Source organism: Carcharodon carcharias, chromosome 2 (assembly GCF_017639515.1).
Source record: "Carcharodon carcharias isolate sCarCar2 chromosome 2, sCarCar2.pri, whole genome shotgun sequence".
Taxonomy (NCBI): Eukaryota; Metazoa; Chordata; class Chondrichthyes; order Lamniformes; family Lamnidae; genus Carcharodon; species Carcharodon carcharias.
This window is the reverse complement of record NC_054468.1, coordinates 106,892,516-106,908,893: the sequence shown is the minus strand read 5'-3', so window position 1 is coordinate 106,908,893 and position 16,378 is coordinate 106,892,516.

The following is a 16,378-nucleotide window of genomic DNA, read 5'->3' as shown; positions in this document are numbered from 1 at the left end:
CCTCAGCTGCTGCATCATCACCTCGTCTGCATCATCACCTCAGCAGCAGCACCATTACATCAGCAGCATCATCCCCTCAGCTTCATCAACACCTCAGCAGCAGCATCACCTCATCAGCATCATCACCTCAGCAGCAGCACCATTACATCAGCAGCATCATCCCCTCAGCTTCATCAACACCTCAGCAGCAGCATCACCTCAGCAGCATCATCACCTCAGCAGCATCATCCCCTCAGCAGCATCTTCACCTCAGCAGCATCATTACCTCAGCAGCTTCATCCCCTCAGCAGCAGCATCACCTCAGCTGCATCATCACCTCAGCAGCAGCATCATCACCGCATCAGCATCATCACCTCAGCAGCAGCACCATTACTTCAGCAGCATCATCACCTCAGCAGCATCTTTACATCAGCAGCATCATCCCCTCAGCAGCATCATCATCTCAGCAGCATCATCACCTCAGCAGCAGCATCATCACCTCATCAGCATCATCAACTCAGCAGCAGCACCATTACTTCAGCAGCATCATCCCTTCAGCTGCATCACCACCTCAGCAGCATCATCCCTTCAGCAGCATCTGCTCAGGATCAGCATCACCTCAAGAGCATCATCACGTCAGAGGCATCATCCCCTCAGCAGCAACATCCCCTCAGCTGCATCATCACCTCAGCAGAATCCTCAGCAGCATCATCCCCTCAGCAGCATCATCAACTCAGCAGCTGAATCAACTCCTCAGCAGTATCATCCCCTCAGCAGCTTCATCGCCTCAGCAGCATCATTACCTCAGCAGCATCATCCCCTCAGCAGCTGCATCATCACCTCAGCAGTATCATCCCCTCAGCAGCATCACCTCAACAGCATCATCATCTCAGCAGAATCCTCAGCAGCAGCATCCCCTCAGCAGCATAATCGCCTCAGCAGCATCATCACCTCAGCAGCATCCTTACCTCAGCAGCATCATCCCCTCAGGAGCATCATCACCTCAGCAGCATCATCCCCTCAGCAGCAGCATCATCACCTCATCAGCATCATCATCTCAGCAGCAGCACCATTACTTCAGCAGCATTATCCCCTCAGCAGCATCACCACCTCAGCAGCATCATCCCCTCAGCAGCAACATTACCTCAGCAGCATCATCCCCTCAGCAGCATCATCTCTTCAGCAGCATCAGCTCAGGATCAGCATCACCTCAGCAGCATCATCACCTCAGAGGCACCATCCCCTCAGCAGCAACATCCCCTCAGCAGCATCATCACCTCAGCAGGATCCTCAGCAGCATCATCAGCACAGCAGCATCATCCCCTCAGCAGTAGCATCATCCCCTCAGCAGCAGCATCACCTCAGCACCAGCATCATCCCATCAGCAGCAGCATCATCTCCTCAGCAGAAACATCCCCTCAGCAGCATCATCCTCTCAGCAGTATCCTCACCTCAGCATCATCACCTCAGTAGCAGCATCATCACCTCATCAGCATCATCACCTCAGCATCAGCACCATTACTTCAGCATCATAATCAACTCAGCAGCAGCATTACCTCAGGAGCATCATCCCCTCAGCAGCATCATCGCCACAGCAGCATCATCACCTCAGCAGCAGCATCATCACCTCATCAGCATCATCACCTCAGCAGCAGCACCATTACTTCAGCAGCATCATCCTCTCAGCAGCATCAACACCTGAGCAGCATCATCCCCTCAGCAGCACCATTAACTCAGCAGCATCATCACCTCAGCAGCGGCATCACCTCAGCAGCTTCATAACCTCAGAGGCATCATCCCCTCATCAGCAAAATCCCGTCAGCAGGGTCATCACCTCAGTAGAATCCTCAGCAGCATCATCCCCTCAGCAGCTACATCACCTCAGCAGCATCATTCCCTCAGCAGCATCATTACCTCAGCAGCATCATCACCTCAGCAGCAGCATCATCCCCTCAGCAGCTATATCGCCAAAGCAGCATCATTACCTCAGCAGTATCATCCCCTCAGCAGCATCATCTCAGCAGCATCATCACCTCAGCAGCATCCCCTCAGCAGCATCATCCTCTCAGCAGCATCACCACCTCTACAGCATCGCCTCAGCAGCATCATCGCCTCAGCAGCATCATACACTCATCAGCATCATCCCCTCAGCAGCATCACCTGAGAAGCATCCTTAATTCAGCAGCATATTCACCTAAGCAGCATCATCTCCTCAGCAGCATCATCCCCTCAGCAGCATCATCACCCTCAGCAGCATTTCCCTTCAGCAGCATCATCACCTCAGCAGAATCCACAGCAGCATCATTACCTCAGCAGGATCATTACATCAGTAGATTCATCCCCTCAGCTGCATCATCACCTCAGAAGCATCATCACCTCAGCAGAATCACCTCAGCAGCATCATCAGCACAGCAGCAGCATCCCCTCAGCAGTAGCATCATCCCCTCAGCAGCAGCATCACCTTAGCACCAGCATCATCCCCTCAGCAGCAGCATCATCTCCTCAGCAGAAACATCCCCTCAGCAGCATCACCCTCTCAGCAGTATCCTCACCTCAGCAGCATCAGCTCAGCAGCAGCATCATCCCCTAAGCAGCAGCTTTCCCTCAGCAGCATCATCACCTCAGCAGCATCATCCCCTCAGCAGCATCATCACCTCAGCACCATCATTACCTCAGCAGCATCATCCCCTCAGCAGCATCATCACCTCAGCAGCATCATCACCTCAGCAGAAACATCATCACCTCATCAGCATCATCACCTCAGCAGCAGCACCATTACTTCAGCATCATCATCACCTCAGCAGCATCATTGCCTCGGCAGCATCATCCCCTCAGCAGCATCATCCCCTCAGCAGCATCATCACCCTCAGCAGCATTTCCCTTCAGCAGCATCATCACCTCAGCAGCAGCATCATCACCTCATCAGCATCATCACCTCAGCAGCAGCACCATTACTTCAGCAGCATCATCACCTCAGCAGCATCTTTACATCAGCAGCATCATCACCTCAGCAGCATCATCATCTCAGCAGCATCATCACCTCAGCAGCAGCATCATCACCTCATCAGCATCATCAACTCAGCAGCAGCACCATTACTTCAGCAGCATCATCCCCTCAGCAGCATCACCACCTCAGCAGCATCATCCCCTCAGCAGCACCATTACCTCAGCAGCATCATCCCTTCAGCAGCATCTGCTCAGGATCAGCATCACCTCAGCAGCATCATCACGTCAGAGGCATCATCCCCTCAGCAGCAACATCCCCTCAGCTGCATCATCACCTCAGCAGAATCCTCAGCAGCATCATCCCCTCAGCAGCATCATCAACTCAGCAGCTGAATCAACTCCTCAGCAGTATCATCCCCTCAGCAGCTTCATCGCCTCAGCAGCATCATTACCTCAGCAGCATCATCCCCTCAGCAGCTGCATCATCACCTCAGCAGTATCAACCCATCAGCAGCATCACCTCAACCGCATCATCATCTCAGCAGAATCCTCAGCAGCAGCATCCCCTCAGCAGCATAATCGCCTCAGCAGCATCATTACCTTAGCAGGATCATCACCTCAGCAGCAGCATCATCACCTCATCAGCATCATCACCTCAGCAGCAGCACCATTACTTCAGCAGCATCATCACCTCAGCAGCATCCCTACCTCAGCAGCATCATCCCCTCAGCAGCATCATCACCTCAGCAGCATCATCCCCTCAGCAGCAGCATCATCACCTCATCAGCATCATCATCTCAGCAGCAGCACCATTACTTCAGCAGCATTATCCCCTCAGCAGCATCACCACCTCAGCAGCATCATCCCCTCAGCAGCAACATTACCTCAGCAGCATCATCCCCTCAGCAGCATCATCCCTTCAGCAGCATCAGCTCAGGATCAGCATCACCTCAGCAGCAGCATCCCCTCAGCAGCATCCCCTCAGCAGCATCATTCCCTAAGCAGCATCATCCCCTCAGCAGCATCATCACCTCAGCAGCAGCATCATCACCTCATCAGCATCATCACCTCAGCAGCAGCACCATTACTTCAGCATCATCATCACCTCAGCAGCATAATTAGCTCGGCAGCATCATCCACTCAGCAGCATCATCACCTCATCAGCATCATCACCTCGGCAGCAGCACCATTACATCAGCAGCATCATCCCCTCAGCTTCATCAACACCTGAGCAACATCATCACCTCAGCAGCATCATCCCCTCAGCAGCATCATCACCTCAGCAGCACCATTTCCGCAGCAGCGCCATCCCTTCAGCAGCATCATCCCCTTAGCAGCATCACCTCAGCAGCAGCATCACCTCAGCAATATTATCACCTCAGAGGTATCATCCCCTCAGCAGCAATTTCCCCTCGGCATGGTCATCACCTCAGCAGAATCCTCAGCAGCATCAACCCTCAGCAGCTTCATCACCTAAGCAGCATCATTACCTCAGCAGCATCATCCCCGCAGCAGCATCATCACCTCAGCAGCATCATCGCCTCAGCAGCTGCATCATCACCTCAGCAGTATCATCCCCTCAGCAGCATCATCTCAGCAGCATCATCCCCTCAGCAGCATCCCCTCTGCAGCATCATCCTCTCAGCAGCATCATCACCTCCGCAGCATCACCTCAGTAGCATCATCCGCTCATCAGCATCATCCCATCAGCAGCATCACCTGAGGAGCATCCTTAACTCAGCAGCATAATCACCTAAGAAGCATCATCCCCTCAGCAGCATTATCCCCTCAGCAGCATCATCACCCTCAGCAACATCATCACACTCAGCCGCATCATCACCTCAGCAGCATCATCACCTCAGCGGCATCACATCAGCAGCAGCAACATTAGCACAGCAGCATTATCCCCTCAGCAGTAGCATCTTCCCCTCAGCGGCATCATCACCTCAGCACCATCATCAACACCTCAGCAGCAGCATCATCCCCTCAGCTGCATCATCACCTCAGCAGCAACATCATCCCCTCAGCAGCCTTATCACCTCAGCAGCAGCATCATCACCTCAGCAGCATCATCATCTCAGCAGCAGCATCATCGCATCGGCAGCATCAAGACCTCAGCAGCAGCATCATCACCACAGCAGCATCATCACCTCAGCAGCAGCAACATCACTTCAGCAGCATCATCCGCTCAGCAGCATTATCGTCATCTCAGCAACATCATCCCCTCAGCAGCAGCATCTTCCCCTCAGCAGCATCATCACCTCAGCAGCAGCATCATGCCCTCATCAGCAGCATCATCCCATCAGCAGCATCATTACCTCAGCAGCATCATTCCCTCAGCAGCATCATCCCCTCAGCACCATCCTCAGCAGCATCACCTCAGCAGCAGCATCATCCCCTCAGCAGCATCATTCTCTCAGCAGTATCCTCACCTCAGTAGCATCAGCTCAGCAGCAGCATCATCCCCAATGCAGACTCATCCCCTTAGCAGCATCATCCCCTCCGCAGCATCATCACCTCAGCAGCATCATTACCTCAGCAGCATCATCCCCTCAGCAGCATCATCACCTCAGCAGCATCATCACCCCAGTAGCAGCATCATCACCTCATCAGCATCATCACCTCAGCAGCAGCACCATTACTTCAGCATTATCATCCCCTCAGCAGCATCATCCCCTCAGCAGCATCATCCCCTCAGCAGCAGCATCATCCCCTCAGCAGCAGCATCATCCCCTCAGCAGCATCAGATCAGGATCAGCATCACCTCAGTAGCATTATCACCTCAGAGGCATCATCCCCTCAGCAGCAACATCCCCTCAGCAGCATCATCACCTCAGCAGAATCCTCAGCAGCATCATCCCCTCAGCGGCATCATCACCTCAGCAGCATCATCCCCTCAGCAGCATCATCACCTCAGCAGCATCATCACCTCAGCAGCAGTATCATCCCGTCAGCGGCAGCATCTCAGTAGCATCATCCCCTCAGCAGCATCCCCTCAGCAGCATCATCCCCTCAGCAACAACATCGTCTCAGCAGCATCAACTCAGCAGCACCATCGCCTCAGTAGCATCATCCGCTCATCAGCATCATCCCCTCAGCAGCATCCTTAACTCAGCTGCAAAATCACCTAAGCAGCATCATCCCCTCAGCAGCATCATCCCCTCAGCAGCATCATCACACTCAGCAGCATCTTCCCTAAGCAGCATCACCTCAGCAGCATCATCACCTCAACAGAATCCTCAGCAACAGCATCCCCTCAGCAGCATCATTACCTCAGCAGCAGCATCCCCTCAGCAGCTGCATCATCACCTCAGCAGCACCATCCCCTCAGCAGCATCCCCTCAGCAGCATCATTACCTCAGCAGAACCATCCCCTCCCAAGCAGCATCATCCCCTCAGCAGCATCCTCAGCAGCATCATCTCAGCTGCTGCATCATCCCCTCAGCAGCATCATCCTCTCAGCTGTATCCTCACCTCAGCAGCATCATCTCAGCAGCAGCATCATCCCCTAAGCAGCTGCATCGCATCAGCAGCATCATCACCTCAGCAGCATCATCCCCTCAGCAGCATCTTCACCTCAGCAGCATTATTACCTCAGCAGCATCATCACCTCAGCAGCATCATAACCTAAGCAGCATCATTACCTCAGCAGCAGCATCATCACCTCATCAGCATCATCACCTCAGCAGCAGCACCACTACTTCAGCAGCATCATCACCTCAGCAGCATCATTACCTTAGCAGCATCATCCCCTCAGCAGCATCATCACCTCAGCAGCATCATCACCTCAGCAGCAGCATCATCACCTCATCAGCATCATCACCTCAGCAGCAGCAACATTACTTCAGCAGCATCATCCCCTCAGCAGCATCATCCCCTCAGCAGCATCATCCCTTGAGCAGCATCAGCTCAGGATCAGCATCACCTCAGCAGCATCATCACCTCAGAGGCACCATCCCCTCAACAGCAACATCCCCTCAGCAGCATCATCACCTCAGCAGGATCCTCAGCAGCATCATCCCCTCAGCTGCCACATCACCTCAGCAGCGTCATCCCCTCAGCAAAATCATCACCTCAGCAGAATCATCCCCTCAGCAGCATCATCACCTCAGCAGCATCATCACCTCAGCAGCTGCATCATCACCTCAGCAGTATCATCCCCTCAGCAGCATCATTCCCTCAGCAGCATCCGCTCAGCAGTATCATCCTCTTAGCAGCATCATCACCTCAGCAGCATCATCCTCTCATTAGAATCATCCCCTCAGCTGCATCACCTCAGCAGCATTCTTAACTCAGAAGCATAATCACCTAAGCAGCATCATCCCCTCAGCAGCATCACATTCCCAGCATCATTACCTCAGCTGCATCATCACCTAAGCAGCATCATCCCCTCAGCAGCATCATTACCGCAGCAGCATCACTAACTCAGCAGCATCATCACCTAAGAAGCATCATCCCCTAGGCAGTATTACCTCAGCAGCAGCATCCGCTCTGCAATATCATCCCCTCAGCAGCATCCCCTCAGCTGTATCCTCCCCTCAGCAGCATCATCACCTCAGCAGCATCATCCCCTCAGCAGCATCTTCACCTCAGCAGCATCATTACCTCAGCAGCATCATCCGCTCAACAGCATCATCACCTTAGCAGAAGCATCATCACCTCATCAGCATCATCACTTCAGCAGCAGCACCATTACTTCAGCATCATCATCACCTCAGCAGCATCATCACCTCAGCAGCATCTGCCCGTCAACAGAAACATCATTCCCTCAGCAGCATCATCGCCTCATATGCAGCATCATCCCCTCATCAGCAGCATCAGCCCCTCAGCAGCATCATTCCCTCAGCAGCAACATCATCACCTCAGCATCATATTCACCTCAGCAACATCATCACCTCAGCAGCATCCTCAGCAGCATCACCTCAGCTGCTGCATCATCCCCTCAGCAGCATCATCCTCTCAGCTGCATCCTCACCTCGGCAGCATCATCTCAGCAGCAGCATCATCCCCTAAGCAGCATCATCACCTCAGCAGCATCATCACCTCAGCAGCATCAGCCCCTCAGCAGCATCTTCACCTCAGCAGCATCATTACCTCAGCAGCATCATCCCCTCAGCAGCAGCATCACCTCAGCTGCATCATCACCTCAGCAGCAGCATCATCACCTCATCAGCAACATCACCTCAGCAGCAGCACCATTACTTCAGCAGCATCATCACCTCAGCAGCATCTTTACATCAGCAGCATCATCCCCTCAGCAGCATCATCATCTCAGCAGCATCATCACCTCAGCAGCAGCATCATCACCTCATCAGCATCATCAACTCAGCAGCAGCACCATTACTTCAGCAGCATCATCCCCTCAGCAGCATCACCACCTCAGCAGCATCATCCCCTCAGCAGCACCATTACCTCAGCAGCATCATCGCTTCAGCAGCATCTGCTCAGGATCAGCATCACCTCAGCAGCATCATCACGTCAGAGGCATCATCCCCTCAGCAGCAACATCCCCTCAGCTGCATCATCACCTCAGCAGAATCCTCAGCAGCATCATCCCCTCAGCAGCATCATCAACTCAGCAGCTGAATCAACTCCTCAGCAGTATCATCCCCTCAGCAGCTTCATCGCCTCAGCAGCATCATTACCTCAGCAGCATCATCCCCTCAGCAGCTGCATCATCGCCTCAGCAGTATCATCCCCTCAGCAGCATCACCTCAACAGCATCATCATCTCAGCAGAATCCTAAGCAGCAGCATCCCCTCAGCAGCATAATCTCCTCAGTAGCATCATTACCTTAGCAGGATCATCACCTCATCAGCATCATCACCTCAGCAGCAGCACCATTACTTCAGCAGCATCATCACCTCAGCAGCATCCTTACCTCAGCAGCATCATCTCCTCAGCAGCATCATCACCTCAGCAGCATCATCCCCTCAGCAGCAGCATCATCACCTCATCAGCATCATCATCTCAGCAGCAGCACCATTACTTCAGCAGCATTATCCCCTCAGCAGCATCACCACCTCAGCAGCATCATCCCCTCAGCAGCAACATTACCTCAGCAGCATCATCCCCTCAGCAGCATCATCCCTTCAGCAGCATCAGCTCAGGATCAGCATCACCTCAGCAGCATCATCACCTCAGAGGCACCATCCCCTCAGCAGCAACATCCCCTCAGCAGCATCATCACCTCAGCAGGATCCTCAGCAGCATCATCAGCACAGCAGCATCATCCCCTCAGCAGTAGCATCATCCCCTCAGCAGCAGCATCACCTCAGCACCAGCATCATCCCATCAGCAGCAGCATCATCTCCTCAGCAGAAACATCCCCTCAGCAGCATCATCCTCTCAGCAGTATGCTCACCTCAGCATCATCACCTCAGTAGCAGCATCATCACCTCATCAGCATCATCACCTCAGCATCAGCACCATTACTTCAGCATCATAATCAACTCAGCAGCAGCATTACCTCAGGAGCATCATCCCCTCAGCAGCATCATCGCCACAGCAGCATCATCACCTCAGCAGCAGCATCATCACCTCATCAGCATCATCACCTCAGCAGCAGCACCATTACTTCAGCAGCATCATCCTCTCAGCAGCATCAACACCTGAGCAGCATCATCCCCTCAGCAGCACCATTAACTCAGCAGCATCATCACCTCAGCAGCGGCATCACCTCAGCAGCTTCGTAACCTCAGAGGCATCATCCCCTCATCAGCAAAATCCCGTCAGCAGGGTCATCACCTCAGTAGAATCCTCAGCAGCATCATCCCCTCAGCAGCTATATCACCTCAGCAGCATCATTACCTCAGCAGCATCATTCCCTCAGCAGCATCATTACCTCAGCAGCATCATCACCTCAGCAGCAGCATCATCCCCTCAGCAGCTATATCGCCAAAGCAGCATCATTACCTCAGCAGTATCATCCCCTCAGCAGCATCATCTCAGCAGCATCATCACCTCAGCAGCATCCCCTCAGCAGCATCATCCTCTCAGCAGCATCATCACCTCTGCAGCATCGCCTCAGCAGCATCATCGCCTCAGCAGCATCATACACTCATCAGCATCATCCCCTCAGCAGCATCACCTGAGAAGCATCCTTAATTCAGCAGCATATTCACCTAAGCAGCATCATCTCCTCAGCAGCATCATCCCCTCAGCAGCATCATCACCCTCAGCAGCATTTCCCTTCAGCAGCATCATCACCTCAGCAGAATCCTCAGCAGCATCATTACCTCAGCAGGATCATTACATCAGCAGATTCATCCCCTCAGCTGCATCATCACCTCAGCAGCATCATCACCTCAGCAGAATCACCTCAGCAGCATCATCAGCACAGCAGCAGCATCCCCTCAGCAGTAGCATCATCCCCTCAGCAGCAGCATCACCTCAGCACCAGCATCATCCCCTCAGCAGCAGCATCATCTCCTCAGCAGAAACATCCCCTCAGCAGCATCATCCTCTCAACAGTATCCTCACCTCAGCAGCATCAGCTCAGCAGCAGCATCATCCCCTAAGCAGCAGCTTTCCCTCAGCAGCATCATCACCTCAGCAGCATCATCCCCTCAGCAGCATCATCACCTCAGCAGCATCATTACCTCAGCAGCATCATCCTCTCAGCAGCAGCATCACCTCAGCAGCATCATCACCTCAGCAGAAACATCATCACCTCATCAGCATCATCACCTCAGCAGCAGCACCATTACTTCAGCATCATCATCACCTCAGCAGCATCGTTGCCTCGGCAGCATCATCCCCTCAGCAGCATCATCCCCTCAGCAGCATCATCACCCTCAGCAGCATTTCCCTTCAGCAGCATCATCACCTCAGCAGAATCCTCAGCAGCATTATTACCTTAGCACCATCATTACTCAGCAGATTCATCCCCTCAGCTGCATCATCACCTCAGCAGCATCATCACCTCAGCAGAATCACCTCAGCAGCATCATCAGCACAGCAGCATCAGCCCCTCAGCAGTAGCATCATCCCCTCAGCAGCGTCATCACCTCAGCACCAGCATCATCCCCTCAGCAGCAGCATCATCTCCTCAGCAGAAACATCCCCTCAGCAGCATCATCCTCTCAGTAGTATCCTCACCTCAGCAGCATCAGCTCAGCAGCAGCATCATCCCCTAAGCAGCATCATCCCCTCAGCAGCATCATCACCTCAGCAGCTTCATCCCCTCAGCAGCATAATCACCTCAGCAGCATCATTACCTCAGCAGCATCATCCCCTCAGCAGCATCATCACCTCAGCAGCATCATCGCCTCAGCAGAAACATCATCACCTCATCAGCATCATCACCTAAGCAGCAGCACCATTACTTCAGCATCATCATCACCTCAGCAGCATCATCACCTCTTTAGCATCATCACCTCAGCAGCTGCATCATTACATCAGCAGCATCATCCCCTCAGCAGCATCATCTCCTCAGCTGCTGCATCATCACCTCGTCTGCATCATCACCTCAGCAGCAGCACCATTATATCAGCAGCATCATCCCCTCAGCTTCATCAACACCTCAGCAGCAGCATCACCTCATCAGCATCATCACCTCAGCAGCAGCACCATTACATCAGCAGCATCATCCCCTCAGCTTCATCAACACCTCAGCAGCAGCATCACCTCAGCAGCATCATCACCTCAGCAGCATCATCCCCTCAGCAGCATCTTCACCTCAGCAGCATCATTACCTCAGCAGCTTCATCCCCTCAGCAGCAGCATCACCTCAGCTGCATCATCACCTCAGCAGCAGCATCATCACCGCATCAGCATCATCACCTCAGCAGCAGCACCATTACTTCAGCATCATCATCACCTCAGCAGCATCGTTGCCTCGGCAGCATCATCCCCTCAGCAGCATCATCCCCCCAGCAGCATCATCACCCTCAGCAGCATTTCCCTTCAGCAGCATCATCACCTCAGCAGAATCCTCAGCAGCATCATTACCTCAGCACCATCATTACTCAGCAGATTCATCCCCTCAGCTGCATCATCACCTCAGCAGCATCATCACCTCAGCAGAATCACCTCAGCAGCATCATCAGCACAGCAGCATCAGCCCCTCAGCAGTAGCATCATCCCCTCAGCAGCGTCATCACCTCAGCACCAGCATCATCCCCTCAGCAGCAGCATCATCTCCTCAGCAGAAACATCCCCTCAGCAGCATCATCCTCTCAGTAGTATCCTCACCTCAGCAGCATCAGCTCAGCAGCAGCATCATCCCCTAAGCAGCATCATCCCCTCAGCAGCATCATCACCTCAGCAGCTTCATCCCCTCAGCAGCATAATCACCTCAGCAGCATCATTACCTCAGCAGCATCATCCCCTCAGCAGCATCATCACCTCAGCAGCATCATCGCCTCAGCAGAAACATCATCACCTCATCAGCATCATCACCTAAGCAGCAGCACCATTACTTCAGCATCATCATCACCTCAGCAGCATCATCACCTCTTTAGCATCATCACCTCAGCAGCTGCATCATTACATCAGCAGCATCATCCCCTCAGCAGCATCATCTCCTCAGCTGCTGCATCATCACCTCGTCTGCATCATCACCTCAGCAGCAGCACCATTACATCAGCAGCATCATCCCCTCAGCTTCATCAACACCTCAGCAGCAGCATCACCTCATCAGCATCATCACCTCAGCAGCAGCACCATTACATCAGCAGCATCATCCCCTCAGCTTCATCAACACCTCAGCAGCAGCATCACCTCAGCAGCATCATCACCTCAGCAGCATCATCCCCTCAGCAGCATCTTCACCTCAGCAGCATCATTACCTCAGCAGCTTCATCCCCTCAGCAGCAGCATCACCTCAGCTGCATCATCACCTCAGCAGCAGCATCATCAACGCATCAGCATCATCACCTCAGCAGCAGCACCATTACTTCAGCAGCATCATCACCTCAGCAGCATCTTTACATCAGCAGCATCATCCCCTCAGCAGCATCATCATCTCAGCAGCATCATCACCTCAGCAGCAGCATCATCACCTCATCAGCATCATCAACTCAGCAGCAGCACCATTACTTCAGCAGCATCATCCCTTCAGCTGCATCACCACCTCAGCAGCATCATCCCTTCAGCAGCATCTGCTCAGGATCAGCATCACCTCAAGAGCATCATCACGTCAGAGGCATCATCCCCTCAGCAGCAACATCCCCTCAGCTGCATCATCACCTCAGCAGAATCCTCAGCAGCATCATCCCCTCAGCAGCATCATCAACTCAGCAGCTGAATCAACTCCTCAGCAGTATCATCCCCTCAGCAGCTTCATCGCCTCAGCAGCATCATTACCTCAGCAGCATCATCCCCTCAGCAGCTGCATCATCACCTCAGCAGTATCATCCCCTCAGCAGCATCACCTCAACAGCATCATCATCTCAGCAGAATCCTCAGCAGCAGCATCCCCTCAGCAGCATAATCGCCTCAGCAGCATCATCACCTCAGCAGCATCCTTACCTCAGCAGCATCATCCCCTCAGGAGCATCATCACCTCAGCAGCATCATCCCCTCAGCAGCAGCATCATCACCTCATCAGCATCATCATCTCAGCAGCAGCACCATTACTTCAGCAGCATTATCCCCTCAGCAGCATCACCACCTCAGCAGCATCATCCCCTCAGCAGCAACATTACCTCAGCAGCATCATCCCCTCAGCAGCATCATCTCTTCAGCAGCATCAGCTCAGGATCAGCATCACCTCAGCAGCATCATCACCTCAGAGGCACCATCCCCTCAGCAGCAACATCCCCTCAGCAGCATCATCACCTCAGCAGGATCCTCAGCAGCATCATCAGCACAGCAGCATCATCCCCTCAGCAGTAGCATCATCCCCTCAGCAGCAGCATCACCTCAGCACCAGCATCATCCCATCAGCAGCAGCATCATCTCCTCAGCAGAAACATCCCCTCAGCAGCATCATCCACTCAGCAGTATCCTCACCTCAGCATCATCACCTCAGTAGCAGCATCATCACCTCATCAGCATCATCACCTCAGCATCAGCACCATTACTTCAGCATCATAATCAACTCAGCAGCAGCATTACCTCAGGAGCATCATCCCCTCAGCAGCATCATCGCCACAGCAGCATCATCACCTCAGCAGCAGCATCATCACCTCATCAGCATCATCACCTCAGCAGCAGCACCATTACTTCAGCAGCATCATCCTCTCAGCAGCATCAACACCTGAGCAGCATCATCCCCTCAGCAGCACCATTAACTCAGCAGCATCATCACCTCAGCAGCGGCATCACCTCAGCAGCTTCATAACCTCAGAGGCATCATCCCCTCATCAGCAAAATCCCGTCAGCAGGGTCATCACCTCAGTAGAATCCTCAGCAGCATCATCCCCTCAGCAGCTACATCACCTCAGCAGCATCATTCCCTCAGCAGCATCATTACCTCAGCAGCATCATCACCTCAGCAGCAGCATCATCCCCTCAGCAGCTATATCGCCAAAGCAGCATCATTACCTCAGCAGTATCATCCCCTCAGCAGCATCATCTCAGCAGCATCATCACCTCAGCAGCATCCCCTCAGCAGCATCATCCTCTCAGCAGCATCATCACCTCTACAGCATCGCCTCAGCAGCATCATCGCCTCAGCAGCATCATACACTCATCAGCATCATCCCCTCAGCAGCATCACCTGAGAAGCATCCTTAATTCAGCAGCATATTCACCTAAGCAGCATCATCTCCTCAGCAGCATCATCCCCTCAGCAGCATCATCACCCTCAGCAGCATTTCCCTTCAGCAGCATCATCACCTCAGCAGAATCCACAGCAGCATCATTACCTCAGCAGGATCATTACATCAGTAGATTCATCCCCTCAGCTGCATCATCACCTCAGAAGCATCATCACCTCAGCAGAATCACCTCAGCAGCATCATCAGCACAGCAGCAGCATCCCCTCAGCAGTAGCATCATCCCCTCAGCAGCAGCATCACCTCAGCACCAGCATCATCCCCTCAGCAGCAGCATCATCTCCTCAGCAGAAACATCCCCTCAGCAGCATCACCCTCTCAGCAGTATCCTCACCTCAGCAGCATCAGCTCAGCAGCAGCATCATCCCCTAAGCAGCAGCTTTCCCTCAGCAGCATCATCACCTCAGCAGCATCATCCCCTCAGCAGCATCATCACCTCAGCACCATCATTACCTCAGCAGCATCATCCCCTCAGCAGCATCATCACCTCAGCAGCATCATCACCTCAGCAGAAACATCATCACCTCATCAGCATCATCACCTCAGCAGCAGCACCATTACTTCAGCATCATCATCACCTCAGCAGCATCATTGCCTCGGCAGCATCATCCCCTCAGCAGCATCATCCCCTCAGCAGCATCATCACCCTCAGCAGCATTTCCCTTCAGCAGCATCATCACCTCAGCAGCAGCATCATCACCTCATCAGCATCATCACCTCAGCAGCAGCACCATTACTTCAGCAGCATCATCACCTCAGCAGCATCTTTACATCAGCAGCATCATCACCTCAGCAGCATCATCATCTCAGCAGCATCATCACCTCAGCAGCAGCATCATCACCTCATCAGCATCATCAACTCAGCAGCAGCACCATTACTTCAGCAGCATCATCCCCTCAGCAGCATCACCACCTCAGCAGCATCATCCCCTCAGCAGCACCATTACCTCAGCAGCATCATCCCTTCAGCAGCATCTGCTCAGGATCAGCATCACCTCAGCAGCATCATCACGTCAGAGGCATCATCCCCTCAGCAGCAACATCCCCTCAGCTGCATCATCACCTCAGCAGAATCCTCAGCAGCATCATCCCCTCAGCAGCATCATCAACTCAGCAGCTGAATCAACTCCTCAGCAGTATCATCCCCTCAGCAGCTTCATCGCCTCAGCAGCATCATTACCTCAGCAGCATCATCCCCTCAGCAGCTGCATCATCACCTCAGCAGTATCAACCCATCAGCAGCATCACCTCAACAGCATCATCATCTCAGCAGAATCCTCAGCAGCAGCATCCCCTCAGCAGCAGCATCATCACCTCATCAGCATCATCATCTCAGCAGCAGCACCATTACTTCAGCAGCATTATCCCCTCAGCAGCATCACCACCTCAGCAGCATCATCCCCTCAGCAGCAACATTACCTCAGCAGCATCATCCCCTCAGCAGCATCATCCCTTCAGCAGCATCAGCTCAGGATCAGCATCACCTCAGCAGCATCATCACCTCAGAGGCACCATCCCCTCAGCAGCAACATCCCCTCAGCAGCATCATCACCTCAGCAGGATCCTCAGCAGCATCATCAGCACAGCAGCATCTTCCCCTCAGCAGTAGCATCATCCCCTCAGCAGCAGCATCACCTCAGCACCAGCATCATCCCATCAGCAGCAGCATCATCTCCTCAGCAGAAACATCCCCTCAGCAGCATCATCCTCTCAGCAGTATCCTCACCTCA